This window comes from Nicotiana tabacum, chromosome 1, assembly GCF_000715075.1.
Source record: "Nicotiana tabacum cultivar K326 chromosome 1, ASM71507v2, whole genome shotgun sequence".
Taxonomy (NCBI): domain Eukaryota; kingdom Viridiplantae; phylum Streptophyta; class Magnoliopsida; order Solanales; family Solanaceae; genus Nicotiana; species Nicotiana tabacum.
The window spans coordinates 202,468,113-202,481,277 of record NC_134080.1 but is presented as its reverse complement, the minus strand read 5'-3'; positions in this window follow the sequence as shown (position 1 = coordinate 202,481,277).

The window sequence follows — 13,165 nt, the reverse complement described above, 5'->3', positions numbered from 1 at the left end:
GCCTCTGACGAATCTGGAACCTTTTCCCGAACCAAACATCGTATTTTGGGTCTACCTCACCCTTAGCCAGCTCTCGAACCATAGTCTTGGGTTCAAGGAATCTACATTCGTGCCACAGCTTTCTAATTTTTCCTTCGGGGAACACGACTCCTGGACTCAACTCAATGGCGTGCTTGCTTAGATCCTCATCAGTGGGAATTACCTGAAATCTTCCTAGTTGGCGCAGTACCCGATGAGGAGCATATGGTTGGATGCTACGAAGTCCCATCAAAAGAACATGACATTCCTCGGCCGCCATGTATATTACCTCAGTATCATTCAACCACCCAAATGCCCATTCAACTTGGTCGGCTGTTGTTGACCTCAATTGTGCAAGCCATGCTTCGACGCCTTCGGGAAATATGACGCCTGTCATTCGTTTCTCAAAGCCGCTAATGCAGTTTCTCTCAGTCAACCCGTGGTTCATGTATCCCACTCGGTGATGGAGGTGTTCTTGCATCCACAGCTGGAGTAACAGATTGCATCCCTGAAAGAACTTGCCTCCTTCTCGGCATATAGTTAAAGCTCGGTAGATTTCGGACAAAATCAAAGGAACCACAGTACTGTCGGTTCTTTTGATTGCAACATCGGCCATCCCTACAAGGCCTATCTCTATTTTTTTATCTTTGCGGGGACAGACCACAACTCCCAGAAATGCTGTGATAAATGCCAAAGTACGTCTTGCTTCCCACTTGATTCTGTTCCCAGTGTGAATTAATCCGAGGTTTGGTTCTTCCAAACCCTGAGGAATTCCGTACCGTTGATACAAGAATTGGAGAGTACAACATCCCTTCGACAAATCATCATTCTGTACCTTCCGACTAATGCTTAGCAAATCCAAGAACGCGTGCGGAGATACTGGTCTTGGTGAAAGTAAATACTGCCCTCTTAGTTTCCCATTCAACCTCGCATATCCGGCGACTTCCTCTAGTGTAGGTGAAAGTTCAAAGTCAGCAAAACGAAACACGTTGCGTGTTGGGTCCCAGAACGGTATTAGAGCCTCGATGATATCTGTCCTTGGCTTGATATTTAACAGATCGACAAAACCTCCCAAAACTCTTTCCACTATCTTTATACTATCCTTTCCCATATCATTCCACCACATGTGGAGTTGCGAAGGGACCTCGCTACACACTGAGAATGGTTCATTTTGACTTGTGCTCATCCTGCACATTTATTATAGTGATTAAAGAAGGAAAAACTTTTATTTGACTTAAAAACTATCTATATTCTAAAGAAATATTTTTTTGGATTTTAATAATTTTTTTTTTTTTTTCTTGAAAAAAAAACTTTTAAGGAGAAAGGAAATATTTTTGAACCAATATTCTGAATTTATGAAAGAAATACTACAGAAAAATATTTTTGAATTTTATTTTGAATATCTTTTAAACAAATAATTGGGATTTTGAGATTAAAAGGAAATATATATATTTTTTTTTTAAAAAAAAATTTGAGGTCTAAAAGAAAAACTTTCTAAAGAAGTGAGTAATGTTAAATATTTTTGGATTTTTTTTGAATATGGTGAGCCGAAACCAAAGAGGTTTGCCTCTGATCTCACATCCGGTGAGAATCATACCCGCGTAGTTCAGGCTATAAACTAACTAATTTTTGAAAACAAACAAATTTTTCCTTTTTCTTTTATATCAAAAAAACTATTTTCCTTTTTCATTTTTTTTTAAATAAAACAAATTAAAATAAAAGACTTATTCCTACACACTTTCTGCTTTCTAGGCAAACCAACAATTCTAAAAGTAAAAATATATATGTTTTTTTTAAAAAAAAAATTCGGCAGCATTTCGACAGTACTTGGACACTGATTTTTCTAAATTAATCAAATAACTTTCCACTTGCTATTTTTATTTTATTTTATTTTTTACACTCCCGAGACTCAGAAGCCGGTCAACATGCAAGACCGAGCAAATAAATGCACATAAAACAAATAAGATGCATCAGGATGGTCATTTTCATTTTTGGTGCACCTGTCCTAGACAGACCCAACCCCTGTGTTGAGCCTCCAAAGTCAGATGCACGTGATGCAAACAAACGTTCCTACTAGGGATCCGACATGTGGTTTTGTTATACTAGGTTCAGAACCTGGGTGTTTGTTCTAGACCTGGCTTACCCGAGCGGACAGCTCGAGCCGAGGGGGGTAGCGTACCGGGAATACAGAAGCTTCACCGGCTTAGCAACTTGTCCGAACCTCGTTCTAAATTGGGATTTTACACTATACAGAAAAGAAGTCGTACGAAGTACACCCTTCTTCATGATTTAGAAGACTCAGAGAGGAGATGGGTTTCGGCACAGTTTATACACAGTTCATGTAATATCAAAGCGGTAAAAGCAGCATTTAGCACATTAGGCTCAAACATGTAAAAATCAGATAAAACCAAATATAACAATTTATATGAGCTCGAATTTCTAACCCTGAACCACTGGTTCTGGGTTAAAGTCCCCAGCAGAGTCGCCAGAGCTGTCACACCTCCTTTTTCCGGCACCGCGAGGTGCGTAGGGAGTTTTTTCCAATTAAAGGACAGTCGAAACGGGATTGGTTTAATTATTTCAGAGTCGCCACTTGGGAGATTTAGGGTGTCCCAAGTCACCAATTTTAATCCCGAATCGAGGAAAAGAATGACTCTATATTACAGTCTGCGTACCAGAAATCCGGATAAGGAATTCTGTTAACCCGGGAGAAGGTGTTAGGCATTCCCGAGTTCCGTGGTTCTAGCACGGTCGCTCAACTGTTATATTCGGCTTATTTATCTGATTTTTAATACAATTATGAACCATGTGCAAATTTTATCTTTTACCGCTTTATTATTATAATTATTATTTTTTAGGAATGTGAACATCGCTTAAAACATATCTTTGGATTGTGTCACATGAAATGCACCCACAATACGAAACATATTTTATTTGATGTTTTAGGATTTAGATTTGGGTCGCATGAAATGCGCATCAGAGTTTAAGAAGGTAAAATTAATTAAATCGCGCCTAAAGAGTCTAACGCGTCATTATCTTTGGGGAAGGAAGTGAAATTCACTAAACAATCCATCCCAAATTCTAAGTAATTTTTTTTAAATAATAAATGAATAAATGAGATTGGAGAATCCTGTAAATTTGTATTATTTACATCTATTTATTTTTAGCGAAATCCTTTTAAGAATATCCTTTAATGACTACATTTTTATTATTACTAAGTTTTTTATAAATATAAAATCAATATCTACATTCTTGAAAATGACATATTAAATAGAAGAGAAAAACAAATATTAACAGAAAGTAATAAAATTATAATCATAAATACAACATGGAATTATCGAAAAGTAAAAAAAATAAAAAAAACTAATTATCCCATAGTTGGATTAAAATTCAAATTGTTAGTAAGACTATCTATTTATTTTTAGCGAAATCCTTTAAGAATATCCTTTAATGACTACCTTTTTATTATTACTAAGTTTTTTTATAAATATAAAATCAATATCTACATTCTTGAAAATGACATATTAAATAGAAGAGAAAAACAAATATTAACAGAAAGTAATAAAATTATAATCATAAATACAACATGGAATTATCGAAAAGTAAAAAAAATAAAAATAAAAAAATTAATTATTCCATAGTTGGATTAAAATTCAAATTGTTAGTAAGACTTAAGCTTATTGAAACTAATTATTTACAAATACTGAAAATTGAAAGAAATAAAAATAAAAACTTGAGTACTAAATCATATTTCTAAAAATTTAAACAATTTAACATTAACTAACTTTGTTTTAATTCATCATGTCCTAATACTTGTTCGCAGACTAATTCATGTTATAACTGAAATTGACTACATGATTCGGATTAACTTATCGTTGACGAAAAACCTTATGAATAAGGAACTTAGTTAATTTTTGCCAAACTGATTCAATAACGCCATTTTTACGTTATTTCTTCTATTTTTTTATTAAACAGTTTTAATTAATAATCAGGCTTAAATATATTTCCTAATAATCTGGTAAAGGCGTTATTTAATATGTCGCTATAATATGCCTAGTTATGCTGATGACAGTGATTTACAGAATAATAATACATGAATAACCTAAATACAATACAAAAATTAAATTAAACTAAATTAAAAATTTAACACTCCATTCTTCATTTCAGCTTACAAAATGCCAAAATTACAGTTGTGTACCTGATATTGTCAATATAAGAAGAAGAAAGTCAGCAACGTAATACGTAACACAGCAACAGCAACAATAACCAGCAATAACCAGTCAACGAAAATCCCAGTGACAGCTTTGAAAAATTCAAAATAAAATCCAGGAATGCCGAAAATAATGGACAGAAACCAAGGGAAATTTTTCGATTTTTGAAAGGCTAGTTAATCTTCAACCCTTAATTTCTACACCTGTATACCAGAATATTTATCAGGTGTGTACTACTTTCTCTTCTAATTTTTAATTTTTTTTTTCTTTGTATGTTTTTCTTTTCTTGAGAGTTTCAATGTTTTTTTTTCGGAATAAATGTTCAGCTTTTTTTTCAATCTCTCTTTTTTTTCTGTCTGTATTTCTTCTCCCCTTCTTGTGTTCAAGACTTCACATATATATATCACATCCCATAAATCAATTAAAATCAATCCCTTTCTCTACCAAACCCATTATCTTCCCACTCATCCCCATTACATTAAATAAATATATCACACCACCCCATTATATTTTGTCCCCCATGCCTAACATAAAATAATGCAAGATTCCCCTTTAAATTAAATCTTGTCCCCCCTTTATATTAAATAATCATATCACAACCCACCCCATTTCATTTTGTCCCCCATGCTTCAAATAAACAATTACAAAATGTACAATTCCTAAACTACCCCTTCCAACCTTACTGAAATTACCAAACTACCCCTGAACGTATTACAAATTTACCAAACTACCCATCAGCTATAACACATCAATTAATCAAACTTAACCAAAATATAGACAATATGATCAATTTCTAACAATGTTCAAACAACAATATGAACACGGATGAACATCATAACAACAATATCACATGAACATGATTTTAACAACATTTCAACAACAAATCACATGAACACAAATTGAACAACCAAGAACAACCAAAATTTGATTGAACAATATTTTTGGCAACAACAAACCTATTTTTCGGATTTAAACAACAACAACAATCAAACAAGTATATTTAGATTCTTAAATTCAATAATATTGAACTTAACATCAACTCTAACAACATTACAACAAACAATTCTTATATTAAACTTTAAACAAGATTATGAGAACAATTCAAGCAATAATCATAAATGGTAAACAAGAAATCAAACTATACAAAATTCGGATTCAAGATCATCCAAACAAAGTAGGAACATGAATGAATCTACTTTAACAACAATAACAAACAAGCTTTATTCAACTTCGAATTAAACTTAAACAAAACAAATAAACATATTCAAATCACTAATCTTCAAATAATCAATTAATCTTTTTAAATTAAATCCAACAAAATTATAACAAATATACATGATCCAAAAATTAAAACCAAAACATAACTTCACATTAAATCACTGAATTAAAAACGAACTTCAAACAAGATGAAACACGAATTAAATCTATATTAACAACAATCAACGGATTCAAACGATTTAAGCTAACACTTTTCTATATTAAAACTAAATCTTCTCAAACTGAAAAAATAATTTAATTGAATCTTCAATTCAAATCTATCAACAATATAATTAAACTAACCATTTTTATCTAAAAATAAATAAGAAAAATGAAACAAACTTATACTAATTTCAAATCTGAAAATATCAAACAAATTATGGATGAAATAAAACTTAGAACAACTAACCGTAAATGACCAACGACGAACATCGAACGAACTCTAAACGAAACCAACGAAACTTGGACATAAACGGACTTGAAGACGACGAAGCAACAAGCATCAGTGAAAGATGAAGAAAACGCAGCAGCGACGAGCAAGCTCGTCCATGGTCAGCCGCGATGGAGCAGCTGCGAAGAAGAAAGCGGGCAGCAGTGGCAGCAGCAGCGGCAACACGGCATCGGCAGCAGCAGCAACGAACACGCATCGGCAGCAATTGGCGGCAGCAGTAGCGGCTTGTTTGGACGACGCAGCAGTAGGGGAAGCCATGGATGACGCAGCAGTTCGTTTGGTTTCTTGGACGGAGAAGATGGAAGTAGAAGGGTCATTTGGTCGTAGCAGAAGTAGAAAAAACGAAATGGAGGAGGAGTAGCCATGAACGTCGAGCTCAAGCTCGAGCTTGACGAAGAACGAAGGAGGAGGAGTAGGCATGAACGTTGGTGAAGCTGAAGGCGCAGCTGGGTTGTCCATGGTGAGGATGAAGGGCAGCCATGGGAGGTGGGGTTTGGAAAGTTTGGAGAAGAAGATGAAAAAAAATGAGAGGGGGGGGGGGGGCGGATGAGTGTTTTGTGTTTTTAGGGTTTTCTCTTTTTTTTTTGTTTGTAAGATAATAGGATGTTGGGTTATGGACTGGGTCGACCCAATTCGGAATGGACTGGGTCGTAGGGAAGATTGGGCCATTTTTTTTGGCCTATGGCTTGAAATCGAAGAAGAGGCCCAATTCCGACTTTCTTTATATTTTCGCTCTCTTTTCTTCTTTTATTTTTCTAAAACTAAATTATAAAAATACTTAAACTATTATTAAGAACTAAATTAAGTTATAAAAGCGCAAATTAATCCCCAATAACAATTAACGCAGAATTAAGTATTAATTAAGCATAAAATTGTATATTTGGACATTAAATGCTAAAAATGCAAACGATGCCTATTTTTGTAATTTTTAATTTTTGTAAAACAAATTTAATTACTAACAATTGTAGAATTAAATCCTATATGCAAAATGCGACATATTTTTGTATTTTTTATTAATTTAGCAAATAAACATGCACAGATAAATACAAATAATTATTCAAAATATCACAAAACATCACAAAATTGCACACCAAGAAAAATTACTTTATTTTTTTTTAATTTTTTGGGAGTAATGGTCATATAGGGCAAAAATCACGTGCTTACACATGTGGGGTCATGATATGTAGGCAATCTCCATAAGATTCGACCATAACCAGAAGAGAGAAAAAAGGAAAAGAAAAAAAAAGAAAAAGAGAGGAAAAACAAAGAAAAAGAAAAGAAAAGAGAAGAAATAAGAAGAAAGAAATGATGGTGACGAGAGGATAAAGGAAAGAAAAGAAAAACAAAGAAAAGCAAAGAAAAGAAAAATAAAGAAAGTTGCAAAATGGCCAAGCCGGGATGACGCAAGCAGCCAAATAAATGTATGATAGAAACGGTTAACTGCTTAGGTGCATTCATTCCCCAAATGTGCGATTACCACACTGTTAAAAACCTAACCACTAACAATGTTATTGTTGATGATTGAGTTCAGGCAGGTGGTTAGTTGGTTGGCATTCTGGCAATTCACTCATACAACACCCGATCGAAAGACAGGCTGAATATGGCCAATCAGGAAACGGAAACAAGTATTGTCGACCCATCGAAAGAAGTGGAAGAAATGGACGTTAATGCAATGAGGGAAGAAATGTATAAGCTGAAGCAACAGATGGCTGAAATGTATCAAGCCTAGGCGAAGGGGCATCCACCGCCAGTCTATCCCGCTAACCCCGCTTATATCCCACCATTGGCTCAACCTCAGGAACCTCCCACTGTGAACTCATCTCCAGCCTTTCCCCTCTACCAACAATGCCAAGGCACCACTTCTCATACATCGCAAGCTCCTCCACCCAAACAAGTCCCATACCCTCCTCCGCCAGTCACTCTTGTTTTTGTGGCACCTCCACCTGCTACCTTACACCGATCTTCCAGTGAACCTCTATTCCAGACCCACAACAACCAGTATTATCCCCCTGAACCTACCTTCAAAGTTCCAGAACCCTATCCTTACACCCCTCATATTGATCTCACGGCGGAAACCGAGAAGCCACCCAAAAATCCTGAGCATGAGGAGATGATTAGAAAGGTCAAAAGTTTAGAACAATCATTCCGAGACATGAGGGGGTTAGGGGGCCAAGTAAGTGTGGCCTACAAAGATTTATGTCTGTTCCCAGATGTTCAGTTACCAACTGGGTTCAAGATGCCCAAGTTTGACCTGTACGACGGGCACGGTGACCCAGTAGCACATTTAAGGGGATTTTGTAGCAAGATGAGAGGAGCAGGCGGAAGAGATGAATTGTTGATGGCGTATTTTAGCCAAAGTTTGAGTGGGTCGGCGCTAGAATTGTACACCAGACAAGATCATAGCAGGTGGTACACATGGGACGATTTGGCCCAAGCCTTCGCCTGCCATTTTCAGTATAATCTCGAAATCATCCCAGACCGTCTGTCATTGACGAAGATCGAGAAGAAGCCCGGTGAGAGTTTCCGAGAATATGAGTTCCGTTGGAGAGACCAAGTAGTGAGGGTTGACCCCCCGATGAAAGAGAGTGAGATGGTTGATTATTTCTTGCAGGCTTTGGAGCCCACTTATTTTGGTCATTTGGTGTCAGCAGTGGGCAAGTCCTTTAATGAAGTTGTGAAAATGGGAGGCATGGTTAGGAGGGACTCAAGTCCAATAAGATCATGAGTTATTCAACAATCAAAGCAACTACCCAGGCCATTCAAAACGGTATTGGGGGTGTACTCGGAAAGAAGAAGAAAGAGGATGTTGCAACGATCGAGTCGGCAGCTTGGGGTGGATCCAGGAACTTTCCACAATTCTACAACCAGCCTCGACCCTATCCCCAAACCTACCCCCACACTCCATATAGCCCACCACAACACTACTACCCACCGCCAGATCCCCATTTTTCTGTCCATCACGCACAAACCTATACCCAACCTCCCTCTCACACAAAATAGCATGCGCCAGCTCCACAAAATCCATACCAAGCTCCACAAAATAACTATCCACCCCCAAAAGACTACAAAAATCCTCCTGGAACAGGTTTTCGACCCAATCAAGCCTTTAAGAATGAGAGGCTACATAAGCAAAAGACTTTTACTCTATTAGGAGAATCCTATACTAGTCTATTCCACAGGCTGAGACAATTGGGCATGTTGAATCCGATCGAAGCCAAACTGCCGAATCCCCTTCCTAGAAATCTTGATCGTTCGGTGAGTTGTGAGTATTGTTCAGGGGCCCCAGGCCATGACACAGAGAAATGATAGAAACTGAAAACAGTTGTACAAGAGCTCATTGATACTCATCGGATCGAGGTTCAGGCCCTAGAAGCACCAAATATCAACCAGAATCCGCTGCCAGCTCACCATGAGACCCATATGATTGAGTTGATACACAAGGGAGGGGAGGCTAAGAAACCCTCGCAGACGGTGATGATGATCCGCTCCAGTGAAACCAGTTCAAAGGAAAAGGTAACCAGTGGGAAATCAGTGGTCCAGTTGAAAGGGGTAGACAATAAGCCAGCTGTGGTAGCCGGGAAAGGGTCGTCAAGCGCTATCATAGTGAAACTAGAGAAAGCTAAAGTGGTGGTACCAGGGGTTACAAGTAAACCTGTTGTGGTTGTAAAGGGTGCTCGCACAAATCCAGTTATTATAAAACCAGTAACTCAGTTTCCAGTGATCAACAGCAAGGCGGTCCCGTGGAATTATGAACGAGTGACAACAACTTACCAGGGGAAAGGGGTTAAAGAAGAAGTGTGTGAGACCCATGGTTTAACTCGATCGGGGAGATGCTTTGTCCCCGAAACGTTGAGGAAAGCTAAGACTTCAAAAGATAACCCAGTGTTGGTGAAGAAAGCCGTGATCGAGGAAGAAGCAGAGGAGTTCTTGAGAAAGATGAAAGTGCCGGATTATTCCATTGTGGAGCAGTTGAGGGAAACACCGGCTCAGATTTCATTATTGTCGTTATTGATCCATTACGACGAGCACCGTCGGGCCTTGATGAAGATCTTGAACGAGGCTCACGTCCCTGACAAAATCTCAGTAAACCACTTGAAAAAGATAGCTAACAAGATATTTGAGGTGAACAGAGTCACGTTTTCTGATGATGATCTACCCACGGAGGGCACTGAGCACAATAGAGCCCTCTATCTGACGGTGAAATGCGAAGATTCCGTGGTTACTCGGGTACTGATTGACAATGGGTCTAGTGCGAACATTTGTCCTCTCTCCATGTTGAACAAGCTGAAAGTGGAAGATGAAAGAATTCACAAGAATAGTATTTGCGTTCGGGGATTCGATGGTGGAGGGAAAGATTCAGTTGGGGACATAATGCTTGAGCTCACCATAGGGCCAGTTGAATTTACTATGGAGTTCCAGGTGCTTGATGTGGTTGTTTCATAAAATCTGCTGTTGGGACGACCTTGGATTCATGCTGCCAAGGCAGTCCCGTCTACTCTGCATCAAATGGTCAAGTTTGAATAGGATCGACAGGAAATTGTTGTACACGGTGAAGATAATTTGTGTGTGCCCAATGATGCCATTATTTCGTTCATAGAGGTCGACGACGATAAGGGACCCTGGGTTTATCAGGTTTTTGACATAGTATCGGTAGAGAAAATTCTGGAAGGAAAGAGCGTTCCAACTCCAAAGATGGCTACGGCATCAGTCATGGTAGCCGTTAAAATGTTGAAAAATGGTTTTGTACCGGGCAAGGGTTTGGGTGCATCTTTGCAAGGTATTGTGCAACCAGTTTCTCTTCCAAAGAATCTGGATACTTTTGGTATGGGGTTCAAGCCTACAGTTGCCGATGTGAGACGAGCCAGGAAAATGAAACAGAAAGCATGGGCATTGCCAAAGCCAATCCCGCGTCTGTCCAGATCATTCGTTAGGCCAGGTATCAGAAAGCAATTGTTGTAAAAGGTTCCTGGACCATTGATTAGTGTTGATGGAGACTTGGAGAAGGGGTTCGAAAGGTTATTCGCCGAGGTTAACATGGTTGAGGCTGGGGAAGGGTCAAGCAAGGCAGATGTGCAATTCGTGGGACCACGTGCAAAAGTCAACAACTGGGAAGCTACTCCTCTTCCTATCCGGAGGGAGTCTTGGTAGTGGGTTTTGATTTTCTTTTAGTTGTCTGGATTATTCCAGGGTCTATAATTCAAATATTATGTTCTGTCCAATTGGATGTGTCAAAACCCTGTTATCTTTAAATTCAATGAAATGCAATTGTCCCTTTTCCTTCACTCCTTCTAATTCTATTTTGTTTCTTCTTTTGTACAGTTCTTTTTATGTTGATATCAATGACATGACATGCATGAGGAATCTTCGACCCAGTTTTAAAAGCCAATCTAACTCTGAAATAATAATACAAGAAATTGAGTGTGATGACGAGTTGGAATTTGAGGATGATGAGTCCTATGAAGAAATTAGTAAGGAACTAAGTCATTTTGAGGAAAAGCCCAAACCTAATTTGAACGATACATAAGCAGTTAATCTAGGGGACCAAGATAATGTCCGTGAAACTAAAGTAAGTGTCCATCTGAAACCACAACTCAGGGAGGAGATAATCAAAGCACTGTTCGAATTCAAAGATATTTTTGCATGGTCCTATGACGACATGTCAGGTCTAAGCACTGATTTAGTGGTTCACAAGTTGCCCACTGACCCGGCATTCCCTCCTGTCAAACAGAAGCTAAGAAAGTTCAAAATGGATATGAGTGTAAAGATCAAAGAAGAGGTCACCAAGCAGTTCGATGCGAAAGTTATTCGGGTCATGCGGTATCCCACCTGATTAGCCAATGTTGTGCCTATGCCAAAGAAGGATGGCAAGACCAGGGTGTGCATTGATTATCGGGATCTCAACAAAGCAAGTCCGAAGGATAATTTTCCCCTGCCAAACATCCATATATTAATTGACAATTGTGCCAAACATGAGATTGGTTCTTTTGTGGATTGTTACGCGGGTTATCATCAGATCTTAATGGACGAGGAAGATGCAGAAAAGACGGCATTCATCACGTTGTGGGGAACGTACTGCTATCGGGTCATGCCATTCGGTTTGAAAAATGCTAGGGCGACCTACATGAGGGCAATGACAACAATATTCCATGATATGATACACTGGGAAATCGAGGTGTACGTGGATGATGTGATCGTAAAGTCTAGAAAGCAGTCTGACCATGTTAGGGATCTGAGGAAGTTCTTCTAAAGGCTTCGCAGGTACAATCTTAAGCTCAACCTGGCAAAGTGCGCTTTTGGGGTGCCGTCTGGAAAGTTGTTGGGGTTTGTAGTCAGCCGCTGGGGTATTGAATTGGACCCATCGAAAATCAAGGCCATCCAGGAATTGCCACCTCCGAAGAATAAGACCGAGGTGATTAGTTTGTTGGGGAGATTGAATTATATCAGCAGGTTCATCGCTCAACTCACGACAACTTGTGAGCCTATCTTCAAGCTGTTAAAGAAAGACGTTGCAGTCAAGTGGACAGATGAATGTCAGGAGGCGTTTGATAAGATAAAGGGGTATTTGTCAAATCAACGCGTGTTGGTCCCGCCAGAACCAGGGTGACCTTTGATTCTATATTTGATGGTTTTGGACAATTCATTCGGCTGTGTATTGGGTCAACATGATATCACTGGCAGGAAAGAGCAAGCCATCTATTACCTCAGCAAGAAATTCACGCCATACGAGGTTAAGTATACTCATCTTGAGAGGACATGTTGCGCCCTAACCTGGGTGGCGCAGAAGCTGAAACATTATTTGTCATCGTATACTACTTACCTCATATCTCACTTGGATCCATTAAAGTATATTTTTCAGAAGCCTATGCCTACAGGAAGACTTGCAAAGTGGCAGATCCTGCTCACAGAGTTTGACATTGTCTACGTGACTCGAACTGCAATGAAAGCGCAGGCTTTGGCGGACCATTTGGCCGAGAATCCGGTTGATGAAGATTACGAACCTTTGAAAACTTATTTCCCTGATGAAGAGGTGATGCACATTGATGGGTTGGAGAACGTTGAGAAGCCAAGATGGAAACTTTTCTTTGATGGGGCTGCAAACATGAAGGGCGTGGGGATAGGAGCGGTACTTATTTCTGAAACAGGGCAGCACTACCTTGTTACGGCTCAGCTTCGTTTTTACTGTATCAACAACATGGCTGAGTACGAGGCATGTATTCTGGGTTTGAGG